At 32.9% G+C, this 26,887-nt stretch overlaps 1 protein-coding gene and 1 pseudogene across 1 annotated transcript in view; one reads left to right on the top strand and one right to left on the bottom strand.

Moving 5' to 3' along the window:
• The window catches only part of ATRNL1 (attractin like 1), a 1,270,304-nt gene that overhangs the window by 290,399 nt on the left and 953,018 nt on the right, over positions 1-26,887 (top strand). The window lies entirely within an intron of this gene.
• On the bottom strand, positions 13,783-15,503 carry LOC127551608 (60S ribosomal protein L4-like; annotated as a pseudogene).

Below are 26,887 nucleotides of genomic sequence, written 5' to 3' on the forward strand. Positions count from 1 at the left end.
TTGAATTATTTTATATGTCTTATGATACTTAAAATTTTTCACATTCATATTTTCTCATAGCATGTCTAATTATATTATTGAACCAAAATTTGTTTAGCCATTTCTTAAATAATACACACCTACTTTTGTGTTCTAGCTCTTTTCTACTACAAAAGTTTTTCAATGAATATTTTGGTGTATATAGGACTTAAATTTTGGCCTTTGATCTCCTTAGGGAAGGGAGTACTTGAGTGTGGATTCTCTGGGTGAAAGGGAAAATTCATTCATTTTCTAAATTTAATTTCAAATTGCTTTCCAGAACTATTATGTGAACTTTCCATTCTACTAATAGTATATTCATATATCTGTCTTTCCATAAACCATTCAGCATTGATTATTTTTATGTCAGTCTTGCCAGTTTGCTTGGTATGAGGAGAATTATTTTTCTTTTCCTTTCTCTTTGAAGCAATTTTTAAATGCTTAATAATTTGCATTTTTCCTGGGGGACTTTTTGTTCATTGCCTTTGACACTTAATTTTGGTCATATATTTGTGTTAATGTTCTATGTTTGCAGGATATGAAACGCATACAAATATCTGATACAGGTTTTTTTCCTAATTAAAAGTTTTCCTTCTTGGTTTAGTTTCATCAATATAGTTAATGCAAAAGTCTTTTGGTTCCATTAAATAAAAATGATCAATTTTTTTTTTTCCTTTATGCTTGCCTCTAATTCTTCTTTGGTTAAGAATTTTTTTCCCCAGCCGTAGAAGTGGGAAAGAGTTGAGAACAAATATTTATTATGTACCTACTTTGTGCCATAAGCTGTGCTAAGTGCTTACAAATATCATTTCATTTGAATTTCATTATTTCATTTAAATGTTATTCCCATTTTCCAGTTATGGAATTTGAGTCAGAGAGCAGTATAATGACTTCCTCAGGGTCACACAGTCAAGTTAGTATCACAGGATAGATTTGAAATCACATCTTCTTGATTCTAGGCCCATTGTTCTAGCTAACTTTACATATACATGCCTCCTGGACTCAAAGCTGTGAAAGACACCAGGTCTGATGTTCTTTGCTTTTTTTTTTCTTTGTGATGTCTTTGAATACACTTAAAAATGTTTTTAATATCAATAATGAGCAATTTTTCCTCTCTTGATATTACCCCTTAGATGAATAGCTGAAGTAAATTATTTATCTATAAAGCAATCTTCTTAGAGAAAGTCTAGGTTGTAAAATTATCACCCTATAAAATTTGCCAAACTGAAGGCCACAGCCTGATGGTTTTAGAGTTGCTTGTTCAGCATAAAAATGTAGTTGCTCATGCTGACAGCTACAGAATACTACTAGCACTTTCATGAAGTACACATTTTAGACAATTGGATTTAAAATGCATTTATTGCTTTTTCCCTGAAGTACAGTACCAAAAGGGAATTCTCTCAAAATGAGTTCAGTACAAAAGGTATTTTAACTTAATTTTTTTGTGTTTGATTCGGAGATTATTAAAGCAAATTGGCTACACATCGATAATTCTTTTAAGATCTGCTGTAAGCATTATCCAGCTCTGCCGCAAAAGAATAAATAAAAAGTTTCAAAGTCTTTTAAATATGAATATATGAAATTTGTTTCTAAACTATATTGGGTTTTAAAACATATCAATATCAAACTTCAGAGGTGGATACATTTCTAATACAAAGGTCATCATTAAAGCATGACAATCTATTTTCTTTATTGAATAATATATTACAAAATAAGTGCTGTTTTGGTGCTCAAACCCTTTCTATTATTGAAACTTTGTTTATCCTATTTTCTAGATTTCTTGAATTTCATAAGCCTCATTCAAATTTTTATTCTATGGAGGAAATTATTGAGAGATACCTTCTTCAGCATCAAGAAGTTATGGTTTCAGATCCTGCCTGTGACATGAATTCTATATCTGTAGAGACCAGTTGTGGATATTTTCCTTACAAGGATATCACTATGACAATAAAATCACAGGTTTTGACCCTTCCCCCCCAAAAAAATTAAAGATGAATTTTTTGAAGATTAATTTATATAAGCCTGTTCTAATACATGGGTCCCTTCTGAAACCATTAAGTAAAGGAGAGTTTAAGTTTTCACTTTTTACTAGCTATACTAGTATACTACAGTCTAGCAAGTCTTAGAAAGGATGTTTAGGGTTGCAATTATCTTCTATAGGGAATCAGGACTCAGTGAGTGGTTGAATATGGTAGCACAAAGAGAGGAAGGGATTTAAAATGAAAAGAATTCTGTTAGTTATGGAATGAGTGTCCAAGGCACAATTGGGAGGCAAATCTGGAGGGCCTTCATAGGGTAAAATTGAGGCAGATGGAAATGAGAGTAATGAATTGAGATGGGAGAGACTTTTCTTCATCTATCCACTGGGATTAAGCAGGCAAAAGAGAATTGAATCCTGCAGTGTTATTGTCTGCCCACCCTGCCGAAAGCCCAGGAAGAAGTAGACCATGAAATAGGAGTTATTGTATTTCTGAGCTGCACCTTTGGGCAAGTTCAAGTAGAATGAGATGTATTATAAAATAGCAAATCAGTTGTGAAATATTTTCAATCCGACAAATATTACCTCATTTAATACTGACATAAATGCTAATATTAGCCTTCATTTTATAGTTGAGAAAATTGAGGCTTGCAGAAGTTGTGACTTGCCAGTAGTCACACAGCAATTCAATGTCTGAACTTGGATTTAAATTCACTTCTTCCTGATCCTAGTCCCAATGCGCTATCCATTTTGCCACCAGCTGGCTAGAATTTTGACTCCACTTATGGCTCCTTTATTTTTTATAGGTGAAACTTTTATTCTGCCTGTAATCATTGTCTTCAAGTAATTTCTTAAAGTTTCATCACCATGGCTTTGCATGTGTTTTGTCCCAATTCAACTTTCTATCTTCTTTTTATGTATTATCTTTCCATTATTATATACGCCCTTTTTGAACAGGTATTATCTTGTTTTCTTGTTTTTATATCACCAGTATTTAGCACAGTGCCTAGCATATAGGAAATTTTACTAAATTCTCTCTCTTTGGACCTTAGTATGCAGACAAAAATCTTGCAATGTCTTATTCTCTTTTTTAAAATAAGACCTTTTTAGTATAAATTGTCTCTAGTCCTAGGGTAGAAACATGTTGCCTCTGGCCTTTGGTTCTCCTTCCCTACCTTATCCTTTTTCCCATCACCACCTTTTCCCTTTCTCATTATCCCATTCCTATTAACCTACAAATCTTTATTTTTTTTTCTCTCTTTTTTTTAAATTTTTTATTTAATAATTACTTTATATTGACACTCGTTTCTGTTCCGATTTTTTTTTCCCCTCCCTCCCTCCACCCCCTCCCCTAGATGGCAAGCAGTCCTTTATATGTTGGATATGTTGCAGTATATCCTAATACAATATATGTTTGCAGAACCGAACAGTTCTCTTGTTGCTTAGGGAGAATTGGATTCAGAAGGTATAAATAACCCGGGAAGAAAAACAAAAATGCAGATAGTTTACATTCATTTCCCAGTGTTCTTTCTTTGGGTGTAGCTGCTTTTGTCCATCATTTATCAATTGAAACTCAGCCCATTCCGGTTAATCTACACACCCTTCTATAGCTACTCCCCTTAGCTTATTCTCTCCTCCTCTTATTTTTTCATAACTTTGGAAAATTATCGTGTGTGTGTGTGTGTGTGTGTGTGTGTGTGTGTGTGTGTGTGCATTGTTCTGTCTTTAACCCGTTTCTGACGTGATATAATTCTAGAACTAAAAGTCCTTCTCATGTTCTGTTTTTAACCTATTCCAGAACTATAAATCCTTCTCCCATCTAATTCCTCTGTATCAGTTATTGCTTTGGCACCTCATTTATATATCATAACTACTATTTTTTTTTTTACCTTTTCCTACAGGTTTTTATTTTTTAGGATCATATCATACTCAGTTCTATCTTAATACTTTTTTCAAACTATCCAATTACTAATTATATTTTTAGACACATACTTACATTTCCACATATAAAACATAAACAGTTTGTCTTTATTGAGTATCTTAATTTTAATGTTTTAGTCTTTGATGTTTAACATATTTCTCTTGGATCTTATATGTCAAGTTTTCTATTAAGTTCAGATATTTTCCAACAAATTCCTGCAAGTCTGGCAATTTATTGAATTTTTTTTTTCATTCAGGAATATGCTTAACTTTATTGGGCATGATATTTTCAGCTGCAACCTTAGTTCTTTTTCTCTTTGATATATAGTGTTCCAAGACCTGCAAACTTTTAATGTAGCTACTGCCAAGTCTTGTGTTATTCTAATTGTGGTTCAGCCTTATTTGAATTGTTTTTTCTTTGTTGCTCATAATATTTTCTCTTTGATCTAGGGATTTCAATATTTGACAATGATATTCCTGTCAGGTTTCCCTCATAGGATCTCTTTCTGGTCTAGTTTAGTAGATTTTTTCTTTTTCTACTTTCCTCTCTTGTTCTTATTTTAGGATAATTTTCTTTAATGATTTCTTATATTATTATATCAAGATTTTTTTTTTTAATTGTAGCTTTCAGGTAATCTAATCATTCTTGTTTTCTCTTCTTGATCTGTCCTTTAGAGCTATTTTTTTTATGAGAGGTCTCACATTCTCTTCTATAGTTTCATTCTTTATTTATTTTTTATTATTTCTTGGTTTCTTAAAACTTTGCTGGCTTCCCCTTGCCCAATTCTAGGGCATCATTTTCTTCCCTAACACTCTGGACTTCCTTTTCTAGTTGGTTGATTTTCTTTGGTAATCTTGTTTTTCTTGTATTGTTCCTATTTATTTATTTATTTTTTCCCCTAAATCTCTCTTTTGGATTATAAAAGTCTTCGTTGAGCTCTTCTCTGAATTCTTTTTGCACAGGTAACCATTTAGTGTTCTTTCTGGTAAAAAAAGATTTTTTTTTTTTGTTGTTTTTTTTTTTTTTAAATTTCAGTCTTCTCTGAAGATGAATCCTGGTTTTTGCTATTCCCAAAATAAGTGTTTGTCAAAATAAGGGTTTGTCAAACACTAGATTACTCTAGTCATTGACTATTTTGTCCTATTAACCTAATCTATTCCACTGATTGAGTATTCTTTTTCTTAGCCAATATCAAATGGTTTTGATGACTGCTACTTTATAATATAGTTTTAGGTTTGATACAGCTAGGCCATTTTCATTTGCATTTTCTTTAATTAATTCCCTTGAAATTCTTAATGTTTTATTCTTCCATATGAATTTTGTTATTATTTTTTCTAGCTCTGTGAAGTAATTTCTTGGGAGTTTGATTGGTATGATACTGGATAAATAAATTTAGGTAGTATTGTCATTTTTATTATATTAGCTTGGCTTACCCATGAGCATGTGATATTTTCTTAAGAGATTAGATCTCACTTTATTTGTGTGGAAAGTGCTTTGTAATTGTGTTCATATAGTTCTTGAATTTGCCTTGTCAGGCAGACTCCCAAATATTTTATACTATCTACAGTTATTTTAAATAGAATTTCTCTTTGTATCTCTTGCTGCTGAACTTTGTTGGTCACATATAAAAATGCTGATGATTTATGTGGGCTTATTTTGTTTCCTGCGACTTTGCTAAAGTTGTGAATTGTTTCTAGTAGTTTTTCAATTGATTCTCTAGGGTTCTCAAATATACTATCATATTGTCTGAAAAGCGTGATAATTTGGTTTTCTCCTGACTTATTCTAATTCTTTTAATCTCTTTTTCTTCTCTTATTGCCAAATCTAGCATTTCTAATATAAGGTTGAATAGTAATGGTGAAAGTGGGCAATCTTGTTTCACCCCTGCTCTTATTGGGAATAGTTCTAGTTTATCCCCATTACATCTGATACTTGCTGATGGCTTTACATAGTTTAAATAAACTCTTATTTATTCCTATGTTTCCCTCTAGTGTTTTTAATAGGAATGGGTGTTGGATTTTGTTAAATGCTTTTTCTGCATCTGAGATAATATGATTTTTCTTAGTTTGCTTACTGATATAGTCAATTATGATAATAGTTTCCCTAATATTGAGCTATTCCTGCCTTCCTGGTATAAATTATGGTATATTAATCTGGGGATGATTTTCTATAATCCTTTGCTAATATTTTATTTAAGATTTTTGCACCAATATTCATTAGGGAAATTGGGCTATAATTTTCTTTCTCTGTTTTGACCCTACCTGGTTTAGGTATCAGCACTATGCCTATGCCATAAAAAGAATTTTGTAAGATTCCTTCTTTCCCAAAGAGTTTTTTCCAAGGAATTTGCATCATAATGGACTTAAGTTCTTTAAATATTTGGTAGAATTCACATGTAAATCCATCTGGCCCTGGAGATTTTTTTCTTAGGGAGTTGATTAATAGTTTGTTCAATTACTTTTTCTAAAATGGGACTATTTGTGGTGAGCTTTTTCTTCTCAAAACACAGCCAGGTGATAAAAGTTCAGATCTTTTATTATCTCCAATATAGCCCGGTTAGCTTAGAGGCCTATCTCTCTGCTTGGTTCCAAGAGCTCTCTCCAAATGTCTTTAAATCCAAAGGTCTGGTCCTTCAGCCTCTGCCTCTGCTTTCTTCAGCCTCCAGCCAGCTCCAGTCTTCATGTCATTCCGGTGAAATCTCGACTTGTAGCGTCTTCCTCTGAAGAACTTCTTCGACTGGCCCATTGGCCTATTTATGCTCCTTCCAGAGAGAGGGATTATGGGTTTTCTCCCATAGTGCTCTCTGGCCCAAAGAGCTTCAAGGGAGGTATGAACTCATTGAACTCCAATGAGTAAAGGTGTGAACACAAGCCTTGTATTGATTAGTTCTACTTAGTACCTTGTTTCAGGTTCTGCCCAAAACATCTTCTTGTAAGATTAGATCAACTCTAATTAGTTAGCAGTTAGTAAGGATTCCAACAACTATTTATAATTTGTTTCCTCCTCTGTTAATCTGGGCAATCTATATTTTTGTAAATATTCATCCATTTCACTTAGAGTGTCATACTTATTGGCATACAGTTGGGCAAAATGGTTCCTAATTATTGCTCCAATTTCTTCTTCATTGTGGAAAAATAATCTTTTTCATTTTTAATACTAACAATTGGATTTTCTTCTTAATTTTTTTGTGATCAAATTAACTAAAGTTTATCTATTTTATTGTGCTCCTTTTTATATGATCTCCTTTATATGATCTTTTAAATGATCTCCTGGTCCTGCTCATTTCACTCAGCATCAGTTCATGTAAGTCTCGCCAGTCCTCTCTGTATTCATCCTGCTGGTCGTTCCTTACAGAACAATAATATTCCATAACGTTCATATACCACAATTTACTCAAACATTCTCCAATTGATGGACATCCTTTCATTTTCCAGCTTCTAGCCACTACAAACAGGGCTGCCACAAACATTTTGGCACATACAGGTCCCTTTCCTTTCTTTAGTATCTCTTTGGGGTATAAGCCCAGTAGAAACACTGCTGGATCAAAGGGTATGCACAGCTTGATAACTTTTTGAGCATAATTCCAAATTGCTCTCCAGAATGGCTGGATGTGTTCACAATTCCACCAACAATGTATCAGTGTCCTTGTTTTCCCACATCCCCTCCAACATTCCCCATTATCTTTCCCTGTCATTCTAGCCAATCTGACAGGTGTGTAGTGGTATCTTAGAGTTGTCTTAATTTGCATTTCTCTGATTAATAATGATTTGGAGCATATTTTCATATGTCTATAAATAGTTTCAATTTCTTCGTCTGAGAATTGTCTGTTCATATCCTTTGACCATTTATCAATTGGAGAATGGTTTGATTTCTTATAGATTAGGGTCAATTCTCTATATATTTTGGAAATGAGGCTTTTATCAGAACCTTTGATTGTAAAAATGTTTTCCCAGTTTATTGTTTCCCTTCTAATCTTGTTTGCATTTGTTTTGTTTGTACAAAAACTTTTTCAATTTGATATAATCAAAATTTTCTATGTTGTGGTCAATAGTGATCTCTAGTTCTTCTTTGGTCATAAATTCCTCCCTCTTCCACAGGTCTGAGAGGTAAACTATCCTATGCTCTTCCAATTTATTTATCATCTCATTCTTTATGCCTAGATCATGAACCCATTTTGACCTTATCTTGGTGTACGGTGTTAAGTGTGGGTCAATGCCTAGTTTCTGCCATACTGATTTCCAATTTTCCCAGCAATTTTTGTCAAATAATGCATTCTTATCCCAGAAACTGGTGTCTTTGGGTTTGTCAAACACTATATTATTAAAGTTATTGGCTGTTTTGTCCTTTGAACCTAACCTATTCCATTGATCAACTAGTCTATTTCTTAGCCAATACCAGATGGTTTTAATAACTGCTGCTTTATAATATAATTTTAGATCTGGTACAGCTAGGCCACCTTCATTTGATTTTTTTTTTTCATTAATTCCCTTGAAATTCTTGACCTTTTGTTTTTCCATATGAACTTTGTTGTTATTTTTTCTAATTCATCAAAGTAGTTTTTTGGGAGTCTGATTGGTGTAGCACTAAATAAGTAGATTAATTTAGGTAGTATTGTCATCTTTATTATATTTGCTCACCCAATCCAAGAGCATTTAATATTTTTCCAATTGGTTAGATCAGACTTAATTTGTGTGGAAAGTGTTTTGTAGTTTTGCTCATAAAGTTTCTGATTTTCCCTTGGCAGATAGATTCCTAAATATTTTATACAATCAGTAGTTACTTTAAATGGAATTTTTTTTTTGTATCTCTAACTGTTGGGTTTTGTTAGTGATATATAAGAATGCTGATGACTTATGTGGGTTTCTCTAGTTTCATTTTTATATCATCACAATAAAATCCAATTATACCTGCATTTTCTAAGTCTACCCCTAACAGAGATCTAGCTCTTAAGAGTTCTTTTCTTTTTGCCTTTTTGTGTTTCTCTTGAATTCTGTATTTGGATATTAAATTTTTTTTTTGTTATTGTTCAGCTTTGGTTTTTCATCAGAAATAAATGAAATTTACCTGTATCATTGAATGTCTGTCTTCTTCCTTGAAAGATAATGCTCAATTTGGCTGGATAGTTGATTCTCAGTTATAATCCAAGTTCCTTTGCTTTTTGGAATATCAGATTTCTGGCCTTAAGTCCTTTAAGGCGCAAGCTGCTAGGTCCTGGGTAATCCTCATTGTGGCTCCTCAATATTTGAAATGTTTCTTTCTGGCATCTTACAATATTTTTTCCTTGATCCAATAATTCTGACATTTAGTTACAATAGTCCTTGGAGTTTTCATTTTGGGGTCTCAATAGATGATTGCTGAATTTTTTCCATGGCTATTTTGCCTTCTGGTTCTAGGACATCATTGCAGTTTTTCTTGATGATTTCCTGAAAGGTTGTTGGAATCCTTACTAACTGCTAAGTAGTTAGAGTTGATCTAATCTTACAAGAAGATGTTTTGGGCAGAACCTGAAACAAGGTACTAAGTAGAACTAAGTTCAATGAGTTCACACCTCCCTTGAAGCTCGTTGGGCCAGAGAGCACTATGGGAGAAAACCCATAATCCCTCTCTCTCGTATCCCATAATTCCTCCCTCTTGGATAAAAGAAACAGACAGAAGCTCTCGGTCAGATTTCAGTAGAGTTACACCAGAAGCCCTCTCTCCGAGGCAAGGCAGAATATTTTCCACTTGGCTGGCTGGTGGCAGAAGTGTTCTTCAGAGAGAGGAAGACGCTACAAGTCGAGATTTCACTGGAATGACATGAAGACTGGAGCTGGCTGGAGGCTGAAGAAAGCAGAGGCAGAGGCAGAGGCTGAAGGACCAGACCTTTGGATTTAAAGACATTTGGAGAGAGCTCTTGGAACCAAGCAGAGAGATAGGCCTCTAAGCTAACCGGGCTATATTGGAAATAATAAAAGATCTGAACTATTATCACCTGGCTGCATCTTGAGAAGAAAAAATTCACCACAAAAGGTGATGTGTAGGATCTCTTTTTCATCATCGTTTTTAGGAAATACAGTAATTATTAGATTGTGTCTCCTAGATCTATTTTCCAGGTTACTTGTTTTTCCAATGAGGTATTTTACATTTTCTTCTATTTTTTCTTTTTTTCTTTTTTTGGTTTTGTTTGACTGATTCTTGATGTCTCATTGAGTCATTCATTTCCACTTGTTCAGTTCTAATTTTTAGCAAATTATTTTTTAGTTATCTTTTTAAGCTTCTTTTGTATTTGGTCAATTGAATTTTTAAATGAGCTGTTTTGTTCAATGGATTTTTTTTTCCCATTTCACAAATTCTGTTTTTTTTTAATGAATCGTTTTCTTTTTTTTTTTTTTTTTCATTTTGTCATACCAATTTTGTAAGGAATTATATACTTTTTCCATTTCATCAGGTCTATTTTTGTAAGGACTTGTTTTGAAATTCACTAAGCCTATTTTAAGGGATTTTCTTCAGATAATTTCTGTTTTTACTTTTTAAATCCTTTTGTAAAGTTCCAATTTCCTTTTTTTTAATTCTTCCAAAAGAGCCTAGTCAGATGGGGAACCAATTCATATCACCCCTTGGGGCTTCATCTGGAGATGATGTGTTTTTTGTGTCCTCAGGGTTTGAAATCTGTTCTTCTCTTTCTCCATAAAAACTATCTATGGTCAGAGTTTTTTGCTCATTTAAAAAAAAAAAGATTGAGGTCTGCTTTTAGGGCAAAAGGGAAATTGTCCAAACTTCCTCTACAGGTGACAGTGGCTGCACTGTGTCAGTGCTGATTAATTTCCTGTATTGGGTGGACGTGGCCAGGATCCACACTATTCTGGGGTTCAGGAGCTCACTATTTTCCTTTTGTATTTGTGTTGAATTTCTTGCAGCTAATCTGCTGTTCTACTGGCTTGCAATCAGGCCAGTGTAGCTAACACTGTTGTAGATTTCTCTCATTATATTCCCCGTCCATGATCCCAACCTCTCTGGGTCTGCACTGTGCCTATGCTTGACCCTTCCCTCTGTGTCCAGTTGAAACAGACCTTTTCTGAAGTTTTTCTAAAATATCTTCTGCCAGAAATTTGTTATATTCCAAATTTGTGGTTTCTGTCACTCTAAAACCAGTTCAGAGGCATGATTTGGTATTAATTGAGGGAGATCGGAAGAGCTCAGATAAAGACATGTCTCCTGTCTGCTATCTTGGCTCCTGAGAATCTTATATATTATATTTTTATTACAGTAGCCTAAGATTGCATGAGCTTTTCCATGTCATAATGTGAACTCATATGTTGCCAATGCTATAATTATGAATTTGAGTTTTTGAAGTTAAGTATAAGACTTGTGTCTTTTTAATCTCATTTTGCTAAATTTGACTCATTCTAATCTGTTGAATATTGTTGCATTTTAATTCTGCAGTCCATCATGTTTGCAGTTCCTCTAAGCTTCATGTTTTTGACAGTTTTGCTATGCACAACCTTTATGCTTTCATTCAAGTCAGTGATACATATGTTGAATTTGATGCTTGAAGGATAGAATTTAAGGAGATTCTGGTAGAGCTGTCTTCTACCAGGTTGATGTTAATCATTATTCTTTCTGACAAGTTTGCTAACTAGCTTGAAATCTACATAGTAATACTATAAAACACTTTTTATTTCTCCATCTCCTTAGGGATTTGCTGACTTTCTTCCTCAAATAACTTGCTAAAATTTAAATCTACTGCTCCTAGCAGATTAATTAATTTATTTGTGTTTTTTTAAAAAGTAAAATGATAATTACAGCCCTGGACATAGGTGTCTACATATATCAAAAAGGATCATTTATAATTGTCCTGCAAGTATTGTATCATAATATGCCCTTAACTAAATGTTATAAGAAAATAAAAAGTGGAAAAAAGTACTCATGAATGCATTGGAGAGCTTTATAACTAATATCAATGGAAGTGATTATAAGATTATCATCTATCTTCTAAAAAAGATCAAATGAGCATAAAAAAGATAAAGGGTGTACTTTATAAATCAAAATACTAGATCCTTTTTCAACTAATGTACCTAGTATACACATCAGTTTTGGGAACTTGAGCTGTCTTCTTCAGCAAGACTGCTGAATAAGCACGAAATACACATGCTTCAAGGGATTAGAGATTATATTTTTAGATAGTGCAATACAAATGTTATCAAGCCTAATTCTTTATAGTAAAGACATTATTTGTCATTGCATAGTTTAGTTTCTTAAAGAAACAAATTAAATTCAACCATTTCATTCTATATTGAAATAATAATACCGTATACTGACATTGTTACAACAGTGACATATTTGTAAAAGTTATACAAAACATCTTGGAATATTTCCAGAAAAAAAATAGTTTCTGTTCTATCTATCGATAGTTTATCAATAGAACCCATGCCAGGGTAATTTTTTATAACATTATCCCTTGCACTCTCTTCTGTTCTGATTTTTCCCCTCCCTCCCTCCACCCCCTTCCCCAGATGGCAAGCAGTCCTTTACAAATGGGAAAAGAATACCATTAAAGTTTAATCTATCCAATGCCATAATATTTAACAGAATAGAAGAAATTCCTTTTTACTTTGGGAAGAGAGTGGCTCCTCTGTGTGTTTGTGTATGCTTGTGTTTGAACACTCTTCTTTGCTTACTTTTTTATGTGACCTAATTTTCCACCCATTCCTCCTCTTTTTTCTCTTTTCCTAATGCATTGATCTTTCTTATCATTTTTTTTCCTGTGTGTGTGTAATCATCCTATGATAATCAACTTACTCCTGTATCTTCTCCATTTTGGAGTCCCTCTAACTGATTTGAAAATGATAAAGTTCTTAGGATTTACATGTATATTCTTTTCACATATGTTTCTTTTTTTTTTTAATAACTTTTTATCGATAGAACCCATGCCAGGGTAATTTTTTACAACATTATCCCTTGCACTCTCTTCTGTTCTGATTTTTCCCCTCCCTCCCTCCACCCCCTCCCCCAGATGGCAAGCAGTCCTTTACATGTTGAATAGGTTACAGTATATCCTAGATACAATATATGTGTGCAGAACTGAACAGTTTTCTTGTTGCACAGGGAGAATTGGATTCAGAAGGTAGAAATAACCCGGGAAGAAAGACAAACATGTAAATGGTTTACATTCATTTCCTAGTGTTCTTTCTTTGGGTGTAGCTGCTTCTCTCCATCTTGATCAATTGAGACTGAATTAGTTCTCTTTATAGAAGAGATCCACTTCCATCAGAATACATCCTCAAACAGTATCTAACAGTTGTTGAGGTATATAATGATCTCCTGGTTCTGCTCATTTCACTCAGCATCAGTTCATGTAAGTCTCGCCAGTTCTCTCTGTATTCATCCTGCTGGTCATTTCTTACAGAACAATAATATTCCATAACATTCATATACCACAATTTACCCAGCCATTCTCCAATTGATGGGCATCCATTCATTTTTCAGCTTCTAGCCACTACAAACAGGGCTGCTACATACAGGTCCCTTTCCCTTCTTTAGTATCTCTTTGGGGAATAAGCCCAGTAGTAGCACTGCTGGATCAAAGGGTATGCACAGTTTGATAACTTTCTCATATATGTTTTTAAAAGTTTAACCTTATTTACTGGATCCCTTATAATTTCTCTTTTATGTTTGCCTTTTTTATGCTTCTCTTTGGCCTTGTATTTGAAAGCTTAATTTCCTATTCATCTCTGGCCTTTTCATCAGGGATTCCTGAAAGTCTTCCATTCATTAAATTTTCTCTCCCTTCCCCTCCCCCCCAAGCCACTTTGAATATGTATTCTTTACAAATTTGCAATATTGATGTAATGTGTTGTGGCCCAGTGGGTTACCTGATATGCTGAGTTCATGCATCAGGCTTCTTAACTGCAGGGTTTTCTTTGGGAGGGGCAGGGGAGAAGGGAGGGGATTTCTTTGCTACTGTAGGCTTCTTCTTTTTCCCCAGGGTTCTTTTCTGTTGGTTTCTTCTACACTGGAATCTTCTTTGCTCCTGCAAGCTTCTTCTTCTCATCTACTGCTTTCTTTGCTTCCATAATTTTCTGTAGTGCAGCACTCTTTTATCTTCTCTGATTTTCCAATTCTTAGCTTGATGTAGAATTGTATTCTGGTGCACCAGAAAATTACATATCTATCAGCGTATGGGTTCAGTTTCATCCTGATGCTCAAGTTCTTCCATGAGTTCTGCTTGAGTACTCACTGAGGAATCTTTTTGCCTGGTACATGGAGGACTCTCCGGATCTCTGGGCTTTTCAAAATCTTGGTAAGGTCTTGTGCATGGGGAGATTGTAGTGACTTTTCAGGGTAGCAGACCAGTGCCAAGTACCATCCAACTTGCATAAGGTACTTTCAGTCCAAATACAAAAAAAATTGGGATTTTTTGATCACATGCCTACCAGGAGCGAATCTCAAAAGATTGTTCACTCACATTAAGGAGAGTAATACCAGGACTGTTTCTGAAGGCCTTGATAATACCATTGTTTTCATTATAGATGATACAAGGCTCCTGATGCTGGATCTGATGATGGTTCCTCATAGTCCTTTTTGATGTCATTCTATGCCTTCAGCTTCTTAAGCAGCAAATCTGCTTCCTTGGTCTTCTTATACCCCTTAACTTGATGTTCAACCACTAGAGGAAGTTCTGGAATTTCTTCAGTTTCATGACCTTTTGATGTGACCGGTGCCCGCAGGGCAGAGGCTGCCAGTGCAGAGCAGATGGCACAAAGTCTTGGTATTGTGTTCACTCTGTGACGCCAATGGCGTCAAGTGTTGGTAGGGACAAACACGAGACCTCCTTGGCACATGTTTCCAAAAGCATCCTGGCCAGCATGGTGAGTCTCTCCTCCGCAAACATGAGGAAGCTGAGCAATAGTTCTGCCAGTGCCCTATGAGTCAGCACTGGCCTGGCGACCTGCTACTTCACTGACGGGATAAGGTGGCTGATTATTTTTTCTCAAACAACATGAACAAAATTCACAATATCTGGATTAATAGGAGTCTTAAAGACAGTAGGCAAGGTAACATTTTTGCTGGATACTTCCCTCTTTTTGGAGTACACAGATAATCAAGAGATGTACACAGGCCATGGCAGGCACTAGAGAATAAGAGCCACGTTCCTCTCTGCTGGATTGCTCCACAGGAAAAGCACTTTTTTTTTTTCTTTATAGGATACTACTCAGTTTTGTTGGATAAGCTATTCTTGGTTATTATGCTGGCTTTTTTTTTTTTTTTTTTTTTTTTTAGCCTTTCAGAATCTTATATTCCAAGCTCTCTATTTCTTTAAGGTAATAGATGCTAAATCTCATGAAATCTTGACTGTTACTCTGTTACTTGAATGACTTCTTTCTGACTACTTGCAAAAATTTCTCTTTGACCTGGGAGTTCGGGAATTTGGTTATAATTTTCCTGGAAGTTTTCATTTTGGGATTCCTTTCAGATGATGATCATTAGATTCTTTTAATTCCTATTTTACTCTCAGAATATAGGAAATTGGGGGATTTTTTTCCTTGATAATTTCTTGAAGTATGATGCCTGAGCTTTCTTTTTGTTTATGGCTTATAAGTAGTCCATTAGTTCTTAAGTTATCTCATCTCAATCTGTTTTCTAAGTCCATTGTTTCTTTTTTCAATGAGATATTTCACATATTTTGTCTATTTAAAAATTTTTTTAATTCTTTATTTTTTTTCTTGATGTCTCATTGAGTTAGTAGCTTTCATTATTCTAATTCTAATTTTTCAGAAATAATTTTCTTCAGTGAGCTTTTGCACCTTTTTTTCCATTTGGCCAATTCTATTTTTAAGTAGTTATTTTCATCATTGAGATTTTGTACTACTTTTGCCACTTGACCAGTTCTTTTTTTAAAGATATTATTTTTCCTCAGTATTAGTCCTCTTTTATTAATTATCTTTGATATTTTTCATATCATTCTCATGTCTTTTCCTAGTTTTTCCTTTCCTACTCTTATTTGACATTGGAAATAATTTTTTAAACTTTTTCAGGATTTCTTAGTGGGTTTCTTTTCCCCTCCCCCCCCCCCCGATTTTATTTGTAATGATTTTGACATTATTTTCTTCTAAGTTTGCATTTTTGTATTCCTTAACAACAAAATGCATTTTTAGAACGTTTTTCTTCTTCTTGTTGTTTTTTGCTCATTTTTCTAGCTTGTTTTTTGACTTTGGACTTTATTTTAAAGTTGGTATGGAGTGGGAGTGAAAGAGTGGAATACTATTCCAAGCTTAAGTATTTTTCATACTGTTGTTGTCAATACTAGTACTGGATGTTTGGAAGTTTGGGGTACTTACAAGGTGGTGTGATCTGGGAAGTAATTTGGTCACTGGCTCCATATATGCTTACTGGCTGAAGCAACACTGCTTTTCTGATCTCGCTTCCCTTCTCATTGAAAATACTCCTATCCACTCTTAAACTGTGACCCAGAAGTGGATATTGCCAATGGAGTTGCCAAATAGTGTCTGATCCTGTGGCCAATGCGAGCACATCAATCCCCTCTAATATCTTTCTTACTGTCTCTAGCATGGAAGATCCTGAAGTTGCTTGAATGAGTTCTTTCATTAGTAATTTATGGTTTCTAGTTTGTTGAACTTAGGTTATTAAATTCAATTGTTTGATTTTTCTTTGTTCTATTAATCTACCCTTCTGATTTTTGCCTAATGCCAAATGATTGCAATATTGTTTGAAGTCTGGAATTGCTATTTTCCTTTCTTTTTACCCTTTGACATTATTTATCTTGATATTTTGGATCATTTGAATATTCAAATGAATCTTGATTTTATCCTATAGGGTTCTGAAAATTATCCCTTTTATAGCTTTATTGGCATAGTATTAAAATCATTAACTTTGGTAGTAATTGTCATTTTTATTATATTACCTTGGCCTTGCCATAACTTCTGAATATTATTCCAACTATTTAAATTGCTTTCTTTTATTTAAGTAATATTTTAAAAAATCCATGCAGCTATTTGATTAGCTTTGGTAGGTTGAGCCTCAACACTTTATTCTTTTCTAGTTATTTTTCATGACATTCCACTTTTTTATATAATAGCCTCTTAGATTTGTTGTTGTTGTTATTTTACAGATATGTTGCAGTTTGGGGAGGGTGTTATTTTGTAGCCTATATATCTAGTGAAACTATGGATTATTTTATTTATTTATTTTGAGAAACGGAGAAGTTTTTGAGAAAACTTTTGGTATCAGGAAATAGGGATGGTTTTTATCTCTTTTAAAATTACCCTTTTACTTTTAGTTTCTCTCATTTGTCATGATGCTATTTCTAACATTTCTAGAATTGTCGAATAATGGAGAAAGTAGGTATTTTTGCTTTATTTCCATAATCATTGAGAAAACTTCTAATGTATCCCCATTGTTTGTGATTATAGATTTTGGTTTTAGCTAGATATTATTTATAATCTTAAAGAGGCCCATCTATGCCTATACTCTGTATTATTGTTTTTCTTTTTTTAATAAACATTAATAAGTTTTGTATTTAGTCAATGCTTTTTCTGTATCTATTGTGATAATCACATGATTTAGAATGTTTTTCTAATTAATATTAAACATAAAATTTTCCTAACATAAAATTACCCTTGAATCTGTGGTATAAATCTAACTTGGTCATAATGAATGATTTCTTTTTTTTTTATTTTCTTTTATTTTATAATAACTTTATATTGACAGAATCCATGCCAGCGTAATTTTTTTACAACATTATCCCTTGCATTCGCTTCTGTTCCGATTTTTCCCCTCCCTTCCTCCACCCCCTTCCCTAGATGGCAAGCAGTTCTATATATGTTAGATATGTTGCAGTATATCCTAGATACAATATTTGTTTGCAGAACCGAACAGCTCTATTGTTGCACAGGGAGAATTGGATTCAGAAGGTAAAAATAACCTGGGAAGAAAAACAAAAATGCAAACAGTTCACATTCGTTTCCCAGTGTTCTTTCTTTGGGTGTAGCTGCTCCTGTCTATCATTTATCAATTGAAACTCAGTTAGGTCTCTTTGTCAAAAAAATCCACTTCCATCAGAATATATCCTCATACAATATCGTTGTCGAAGTGTATAATGATCTCCTGGTTCTGCTCATTTCACTTAGCATCAGTTCATGTAAGTCTCTCCAAACCTCTCTGTATTCATCCTGCTGGTCATTTCTTACAGAACAATAATATTTGAATGATTTCTTTGATAAGTTTTTGTAGTCTCTCTAACTGGATTTGCTTTTAATATTTTATATTTTCCACATTAATAATATTGGTCTGGAGTTTTCCTTATTTTCTCCTTTTTTTCCTGAGCTTAATAGTACCATAGTACAGAAAAATAGTCCTATATTTGTCTCCTAAATGGGGTCTGGTAGAGTGTTTTCTTTGTCATATTAATACTAAAGTGGGGAAGGGAGTAAGCCTTTATATGGTGCCTTTTGTTTACCAAATACTATGTTAAGCATTTATGTTATCTTATTTAATCCATACAACAGCCAAATTTTTAAAGAATTATTCTTTAAAAAGTTGAGAAAATTCTCCTATGAATCTGTCATATTTTCATATTATATTATTTCAGCTAAGCAGGTTGTAAATTTTGTTATCATAATTCTTATCTCTCTCTTGAACCATTTGGGAACATCCTACTCTGATTCCTTTCTGATTTGATAAATCATAAAATTCTTTTTCTTATTAGGGATTGGATCAATATATTATTCAAGAGGACCAGAGAATGTCCTGCAAAGGGCTAAAACTAAATCAGACAACTGAGCACTTAAGGCTAATTACCTATTGGACAATAACTCTATTAGCATATGCTTAGAAAAATGGCCATTTTCACTATTCCGTGTTGGCTCCATCTTTTGGTATATACAGATAATTGTAGGAGGGATTAGGGGGTGGAGTGAGACAAGCCAGAGTTACTTTGGAGGAGAATGAGAAGGGAGGTTGTGGAGAGCTTGTGGCAGTTTGTTTCACTTCTCCCCCTAAAAACCAAGGACTTTTGCTTATCCTGACTCTCACTGATTCTGAGGCTTCTAGGGAGCTAGTATGGAACTTACAAAGTCCCATATGTAGGATCTAGAAGAAAAGCTTGGAAGAAAGCTAGTGATTCTGTGAGGAATAGGGGAAGATGGAATACATTCCAGGCATAGGGGACCATTTATTCAAAGCAGGAAGGTAGGAGATGGAAGGGCCTATGTGAAGAACAACTGTCAGGAATACATAAACTGGAATTAAGTATATGAAAGTATGTAATAAGAAATGACTGGAAATTTAGATAAGATCTAGATTGAGGTGAAGTTTGTATTTTATTTTAGAGGCCATACAAAGTCATTAAAGATTGCTACTGAGTAGGGAATATGACATAGCTTGTGCTTGAATTTGGCAGCTGATCTACTGAAAGTGATATATGACTAGGTCTATAACACTATACCTACTATTATGTGCTTATTTTGTTCTTGCTCATTCTTTTTATTAAGAAGGTCTCAAAGAATAAACAAAATTGTAAAGTGGGCTGAAATGGAATATGTGCAAATAAATAATAGTCTAATATTTAGTTAATATGAGACAAACATCATTAGAAAAGTAACTTATTAAACAGAATTTGTTGAAGGAAAAAAATGGATATTTAGACTAATATTTTGCACTAAGTTCCACAACAAATTCTAAATGGATTTAGACATCTATTCATTTTTCCAGCAAGCATTTAGCAATTTACTTATACAAGGGTTAATGTTAGAGATTAGGGGAAAAAGACCAAAAAAATTAGCTTCTGCCTTCAAGGAGTTTACTTACTACTGAGGGAACAACATGCACTAAATAGTCAATTTAAAACATAGGTAAACTAAGTATAAAAAGTGACAATGAAAAATAGAAAATTTATGATTCATGCAGATATAAATAGGAGAAAATTTTCTTGATTAGTTGCTATATGGGGACAATAATTAAATGAAAAATTATAATTTTATTACATAAAAACAAAGTCTTATACGAATAAAATTAGCCAGAATAAGAAGAAAAGGCACATGTTTGAAATAAAATTTTTTCTTTTTGTTTTTTAACTATGGCTTATAAAATTCTGATATTCAAAATCTTTGTGTAATTAACATATATTTTTAAGCATAAATCCCCAATTGATTCTAGGAGGTTATTTGATTTCCTTTGGCTAGAGTGTGAAGGAGAATGTACAGTTAAAAACAGGATTAATGATTATCCTTGAATATGGATTTTAACTACAAAAGAATTCTACAAATCCCTATTTTTATGAAGAATATGCCTAGATTGACTATGCTCTCTAGTTGACAGAAGCTGACTTTTTTTTTTTTTTTAGCTTTAAAGAGATAATCTCAGAAGAAATGCTGATGATAGCCAAGTAACCTGCTTGTTAAGATCAACAGGATTAGCAGAATCAAATAAGGGAGTGTACCTAGGAGAGATGTCAGGAGAACAGACCCTGTGTCTTATTTCTTGGCCAATAAGACAACACAACCACTGACAAGTATTACCAGTGAAAACAATAAGATGAAATCACCAGCAAGCCTCAGGGATCCTGAAGTTATCAAGAGGGAAAGTTGCCCAACCACATTTATTCTTTATATATGGGCCACTCTTCAAATATGATTGCTATATAAGGTCACTCTCCAACTGATAATGTGTATGTATATGGGAAGCTATGAGACTGCTATAAATGTAAGGGAAGATGGTTTGTTGAAAATCTCCTTGCTTTTTTCACTAAGTGCCTTTGCTTTGAAGTATTTTTATCCTGTTTACTAGAGAAAAAGCAAACACATTTGTAGAAGATCATTAGCTACCATTTTGAATGAATGTGCTTCCACAGAGTACTTTCAATATGAAGTAGCTTTTCTGATTCACTACCTTCCACACCTCTAAGATAAGGCTGTCATAGATGCTACATTGATTGGAAGAAAAAGATCTGTTAGCATAACTATCTACTCAATTGGTAATTTTAATGTAAATATCTTTAAATCCTTTTATAATTATGATATTTATAGATTTTATATATATAGATAGCACACTGAAGTGTGATAGCTAAGTTTATTTAACATATTCCAAATTCCAAAATTTTTCAACTGCCTACTAATTTTTTTTCATATTTGAACCCAATGTACCTTTCTGCTTAATGAAATTTTTCCCTTTATGAATATTGTCCAAGTGGAATTTAGTCCTCACTCCCCCCAATTGCTCCTATCTCTGTGCATATCTTTTCCTTTCTGACTGACAAATGCTTGACAATTTGCAATCCCAGGCTGAATGCTGTCTTCTCCCAGAAGTTTCCCTTTACCACTTTAGCCAGAAATAATTTAGTTCTTTGAATTTCCTTTTTCTTTTGTACCTTCTTTTGCATCATAATAATTTCAAAATTTGCTCTATATTTTACTCAGAAATGGTACTATATTTAAAGAATCAGATGGCCTGATTTTAAGTTTCTCCTTTTGTCACCGTATGACTTCAGCAAATCATTTTGATTCTCTGAATTTCTCATGTATAAAATGAGTATGAAAATACTTTCATTATCTGCTTCTGAAGAGTATTGTGAGGATCAATTGGGCTAAAGTACAATGATTTATACATCATGAAGAAATAGGTATATTGTAGGTATTGTTATTTTCCCTGAGTATGGAATTTTGTGTTCATGGTATATCTTTTGTACCACTTTGGTAAACTGAAATTCAGGGACAGTTTAATTTTTCTTTGTATGTTTGTCTGTACCTTGCATAGAACCATTCATGTCTCGACTAATGCACTAATGACTCATGCTGGTGGCATTGCAGGAACTTAGATGCAACTTGGCTTGTTGAGAGAGCTAGACTTGGAATCATCTAGATTCCTTGACTACTTCAGACAGTCTATGTATGACCATGAGCAAATCATTTAACTTCCCATCACTTTATTTTCCTTATCTATAAAATGGCTTTGCAATATATGATCAACAATGTCCTTTCCATTTCTAGATCAGTGATTCTGTGATAATGAGAGATATGGGTTCAGTTCCTTTTTCTCACTGGTCACTTATCTGATCTTGTTTTTTTATGTGAAAATGACAATTGTTATAGTTTATACATTACAAAGTTGTCATATAGACAATAGGAAAATTAGTGCATATAAAAATTGAAAATCTTAAATCTAAATCTATATATATAAATGCCTATTATTATTATCATTCTTAAGATATTAAACCAACTATTTGGAAGGCCAAATAAAACTTCATGTATTATATCATCTACATGGAATTGTTGGGAGAAAAATATAATACATATATTTGGTAAATTTGAAGTATAATTTTATTCATCAGTTATGTACAAGTAAGTGTGTAATTGATGAGTCAGCCAGCAAAATTTTTTGAGGATGCCAATTTATTATGAGGCAAAAGCATCAGAAATAGTTCATGCACATGTTTCTAATAATAGAATTAGAGAGATAAATAAATACATGTTTATTCAATGCTTATCCATGCAGGATGCTCTGAGTTATACAAAATAGTGTAAGATATCATCCATGCTTATAAAATATTTACAGTCTACTTGAGAAGATAAAGCATGTATACATGAAATAATTAGCAAAACATATTGCAATTAGTAAAGTACTTAAACTTTTCAATCTAAACAACTAAAAAATAAAATTATTAATCATATTGTTAAAATAAAAGTTTTACTTTTCAAGCAGTTAATTTCAAGGCACACAAATGTGTTGTTCTTAACATTTTAAGATGTAATAATTAATCCCTGACCAATGGATCATGTTGTTTTTCTAGCAATAATGATGCACTTGAATAGAACAAATTCTCTAAAATGGGTCCCTTAATGATGTTTCATGTATTTATGAGATTCTTAACAATATGCTAAGCCTTTATTCAACTTTAATATATATATATATTATATATATATATATAATATATATATATATTATATATATATTTTTTTTCTTAATGAGTGAAATAATTTTGATCTTCAACCTTTACCTTAATGGCGTTAAGGCATGTCTGGTTTTCACTGTGCTTAAAAAAACTAATTATTGGACAAAAATTAACTGTTGTGATTTCATTTATGATGTCACCTTTAATAGTTAGCTTATTTTGATCAAATGATCAGTTAAAAGGATTCTGAAGAACAGTTAAAAATGGCAACAGGGAATACATTTTGAATCTATTTTCTAAATGTCAAAGATACAAAGTACAAACTAGAGAGAAACTTCAGATTTTTAAGTATCAATAATAGAATTTTCTTAAATAAAGATTAATGAAACTTTTAACATGCTTTTATTTAGTTGACTTGATGAATCATCATATGAATGAAAACCAGATTTTTGTCACTGAACTTTGAGCATAAACAATGGAATTTGTAAACAGCTAATTTTCAAAAATTGAAACAGCAAAATGTTTAAATTAGGTTACTTTAATTAATACATAATGGTTTCAATGTTTTGGTGCTAGAAATTAACAAATGAATCTTACTGAAACATGTAATAATGGAAATTAGTGAATATTTTAATAGTTTATTAGTAATGAAAATTATCTTTATGACTCTTTTCTTAAAATAAGTAATTATAATGTAAAACTAAGAATTAGTAGCATACAAAATAGTCAGCTAGTTGCCAGAGTGGATAAAGGCTAAATGTGGTATCAGAAAGATCTGAGTTCAAATTCTGTCTCACACACTAGCTCTGTGACCTTGGACAAGTTATAGGATCTCCCTTAGCCTCAGTTTTTATACCTATAGAAAGGATATAATAGTCAGTCTCATAGGGTAGTTGAAAGGACAAAATTATTTCATATATGTAGTGTTTTGCCAAACATAAAATATTATATAAATGCTAGTTATTATTATTAATTATTCTTACTACTGCTAAATAAAGTTGTCGGTATTGAAAGAAAATTTAATGATAGTTATATTGCTATAAATAAAGCCCAGAAGCATAAATATTGAAATAAATTTCAAGTACAGGATTAATTGTGACTTTTTACATTCAAAATAGCACTAGTAATTTTAACTTTTAAAATAGCAATTTATTGTTTTTCATTTGCAGATTAATGCTTTAAGGCAGCATTCATTGATAATCAATAGTGTTGATCTTCTAAACAAATGAATATTGTCTGTGATTTTAGCAGGTAGTTTTTTTTCCCTCCCACAATAGAGGCTTAGCAATGTTCTTACTAATTGCTTCCATTTCATTTAGAGATGCTTCACCAAATAGAAGTAAATTTTTGGGAAAAGCTTGAGATTTGCCTTGTATCTCTTCCTTTAATATATTATACATATTACATATATATGTATATGTATATACATATATAGGGTTAACCCCAGTGGAAAGACCCCAGAGCTAAAAGTTAGGAAGATCTAAGTTCAAATGTGACCTCAAATACATCCTGTGTGACCCTGGAAAAGTCATCTAACTTGCCTCACATTCCTCAATTATAAAATGAGGATAATCATAACATTTATAAACACTTACAGTGGAAGCTTGTTAGGAAAACTAAATAAGACAACATTTATTAGATAGATAAAACACTTATTCCTTACCCCTCTCTTCATTGGCAGGTTAGGTTCCCAGAGGCCAACTAATTGTTTTTCTCCTGAGAATTGTTTAGAGTTTTCCTGATACTGTCCTCATGAGACCCACTAGGTATTTTATACAATATCAATCAGTTTACTGTAATTAGCTTTTACAAAATGTTATTGAGAAGATATATCTTGACTATCAGCTACAAAATCATCAATACCATAAAACTGAGTAATATTGACAACTAATGTGGAATGACATGAACAAAACCAGAAAGATTTACAAGGTGACAGTATTGTAAAAATAAAGAATTTTGAAGAAAATAAGACCTATGATTAATACAGTGATCATCTAAAAGTCCACAGGATTGATGATAAAGCATTTTATCTGTTAGAGAGAGGTGATGACGTTAAGGTGCAGAGTGTGATGCATTTTTGGGGTAGGTAGTTTTTTGTGAAGCAGTTGAGGTTAAGTGACTTGTCTAGGGTTACACAACTAATATGTATCATTAGTCAGAAGCTGGATTTGAATGCAGGTTCTCCCGACTCCAGAGCCAGTGCTTAATCCACTATTAGCCAATTAGCTGTCTCAAAGAGATATTTTTAATACATTAATAATACATGAATGTAATAGATTACTATATTTAATGAAAAGTAAAATAAACAGAGCTGAGAAAATAATATAAATAATGACTACAACACTGCAAATGCACCTCAGAAAAAGAAAAAAATATTGCAAAATTACAATAAATAAATTTGGTCCCAGTGAAGAGCTATGAGAAGACATCTCATTCTGTAACATTACAGAAGTAGAAGTACTTGGATATATGTTAAAAGTTTTTGGATGTGTTAATCGTTTTTGTTCCCTTCCTCTTTTAAAAAAATCCCTTTTAAAGGATGACTTTCTGGAAGGAAAAAAGAGTAAGGGATAAAAGGAAGAAATCCAGTAAGGGGAAAAAGATACCAAAAATTTATTAAAATATAATTTTTTAATAAAGAAAAATCTTCAGACAAAACTACTTGAATGAAAAGGGAGTGAATGCTAACTAGAGGGCTTGGGAAGAGTATACAGAAAGCAGATTCCTGTTCTACAGACCTGTATCTTGTCCTTTTCTAATCCATTGCCATTATTTTAATCCTGGCCTTCAACTGATTTATGGTATTACATGAGCCCAATTATAACATTATAACATAATAGAATTGGCTCCTTGACTCCATTCCCTCCCTCCTCTGATTTGTATTGTACCTGTTTTCAGATATCACTTTTGAAAATGGTTTTCATTATGTCTCCAATGGTTTCAAATGATTGCAGTCTAAATTGCAGATTGATTCAGCTAGAATTCAAGGTTCTCCACAACTTGTCTCAATACAATTTTTTCCCATTTTCATTCTCTCATTTTTCTCCACTTTATAGGCCCTCTGATTCATGGACTCCTTGCTGTGTCCTTAAATGTATCTTGAGATTTGTGAGCCAATACAGTGAGTGAGAAAAGAAAAAAAAATCAAAATTAAATCTTTTCCTTCTCTCAGTAGAAAGATCAAGTACAATTTCTGATGCTGATATTGTTTTAATTAGTTTTACTACACGTATTTTATTTAACATGTGATCAATCATAAAGCATTTCTTAAGCTTCTTCCAAATATGAAATCCATTATGTTAGGCACTGAGTATACAAGACCAAAAGTGTATTTAAGCAAGAAATTCATGAAAATCTATGCCAATCTAATTAAAACAGCAGGGAATTCCAGGTGACAGATGAAAAGAAGCATGGCCAGACAAATCAGACTACCACCATCACCTTGATCACTATCTGCCCTCAAACCCAGATGAAGACAGCCCAGGACCAGTACCAGTCTGGTACACTCAGGCATCAATCTGGGAAACAGTCCCTGTGGAGACAGGTGCTAAAGTCAAGATTTAGTGTACAAAGTTCTTGCCATCAAAGACTTTGGTAGTTTTACACCGTTCCACATGAGCAATAGGATTTTACAAATGGGAATTGTATCAGAGGAGAAACAATGCCCAAGGACAATGGCACCTTCCATCTGACTTGCAGCTAAAAGCTTCCACATATGTTTGTTTTCCCATGTGGGCATCTTGAGAGAGGAGGGATTGTCTTTTCTATTTGTATCTTCAGTACTTTGCACATAGTTAAGTTCTTAATAAATGCTTTGTTAATTCATTCAATATCTATTATGTAACCTCACTGAACATAAAAACACAACAAAGGATAATTTAGTTTCATAGAACTTACATCTTACTTTCTTCTAAGAGAATATAGCATTTATACAGACACGGCAATATAAAATATATATATATATATATGTATATGTATATACATATACATATATATATATAATGAATGTAAAGAATATAAAGTATAAGTAAAGTATACATAAAGTAAGTAAATATATTAACAACAGGAAACCAGGAAAATCTTCATG

Source organism: Antechinus flavipes, chromosome 2 (assembly GCF_016432865.1).
Source record: "Antechinus flavipes isolate AdamAnt ecotype Samford, QLD, Australia chromosome 2, AdamAnt_v2, whole genome shotgun sequence".
Classification (NCBI taxonomy): Eukaryota; Metazoa; Chordata; class Mammalia; order Dasyuromorphia; family Dasyuridae; genus Antechinus; species Antechinus flavipes.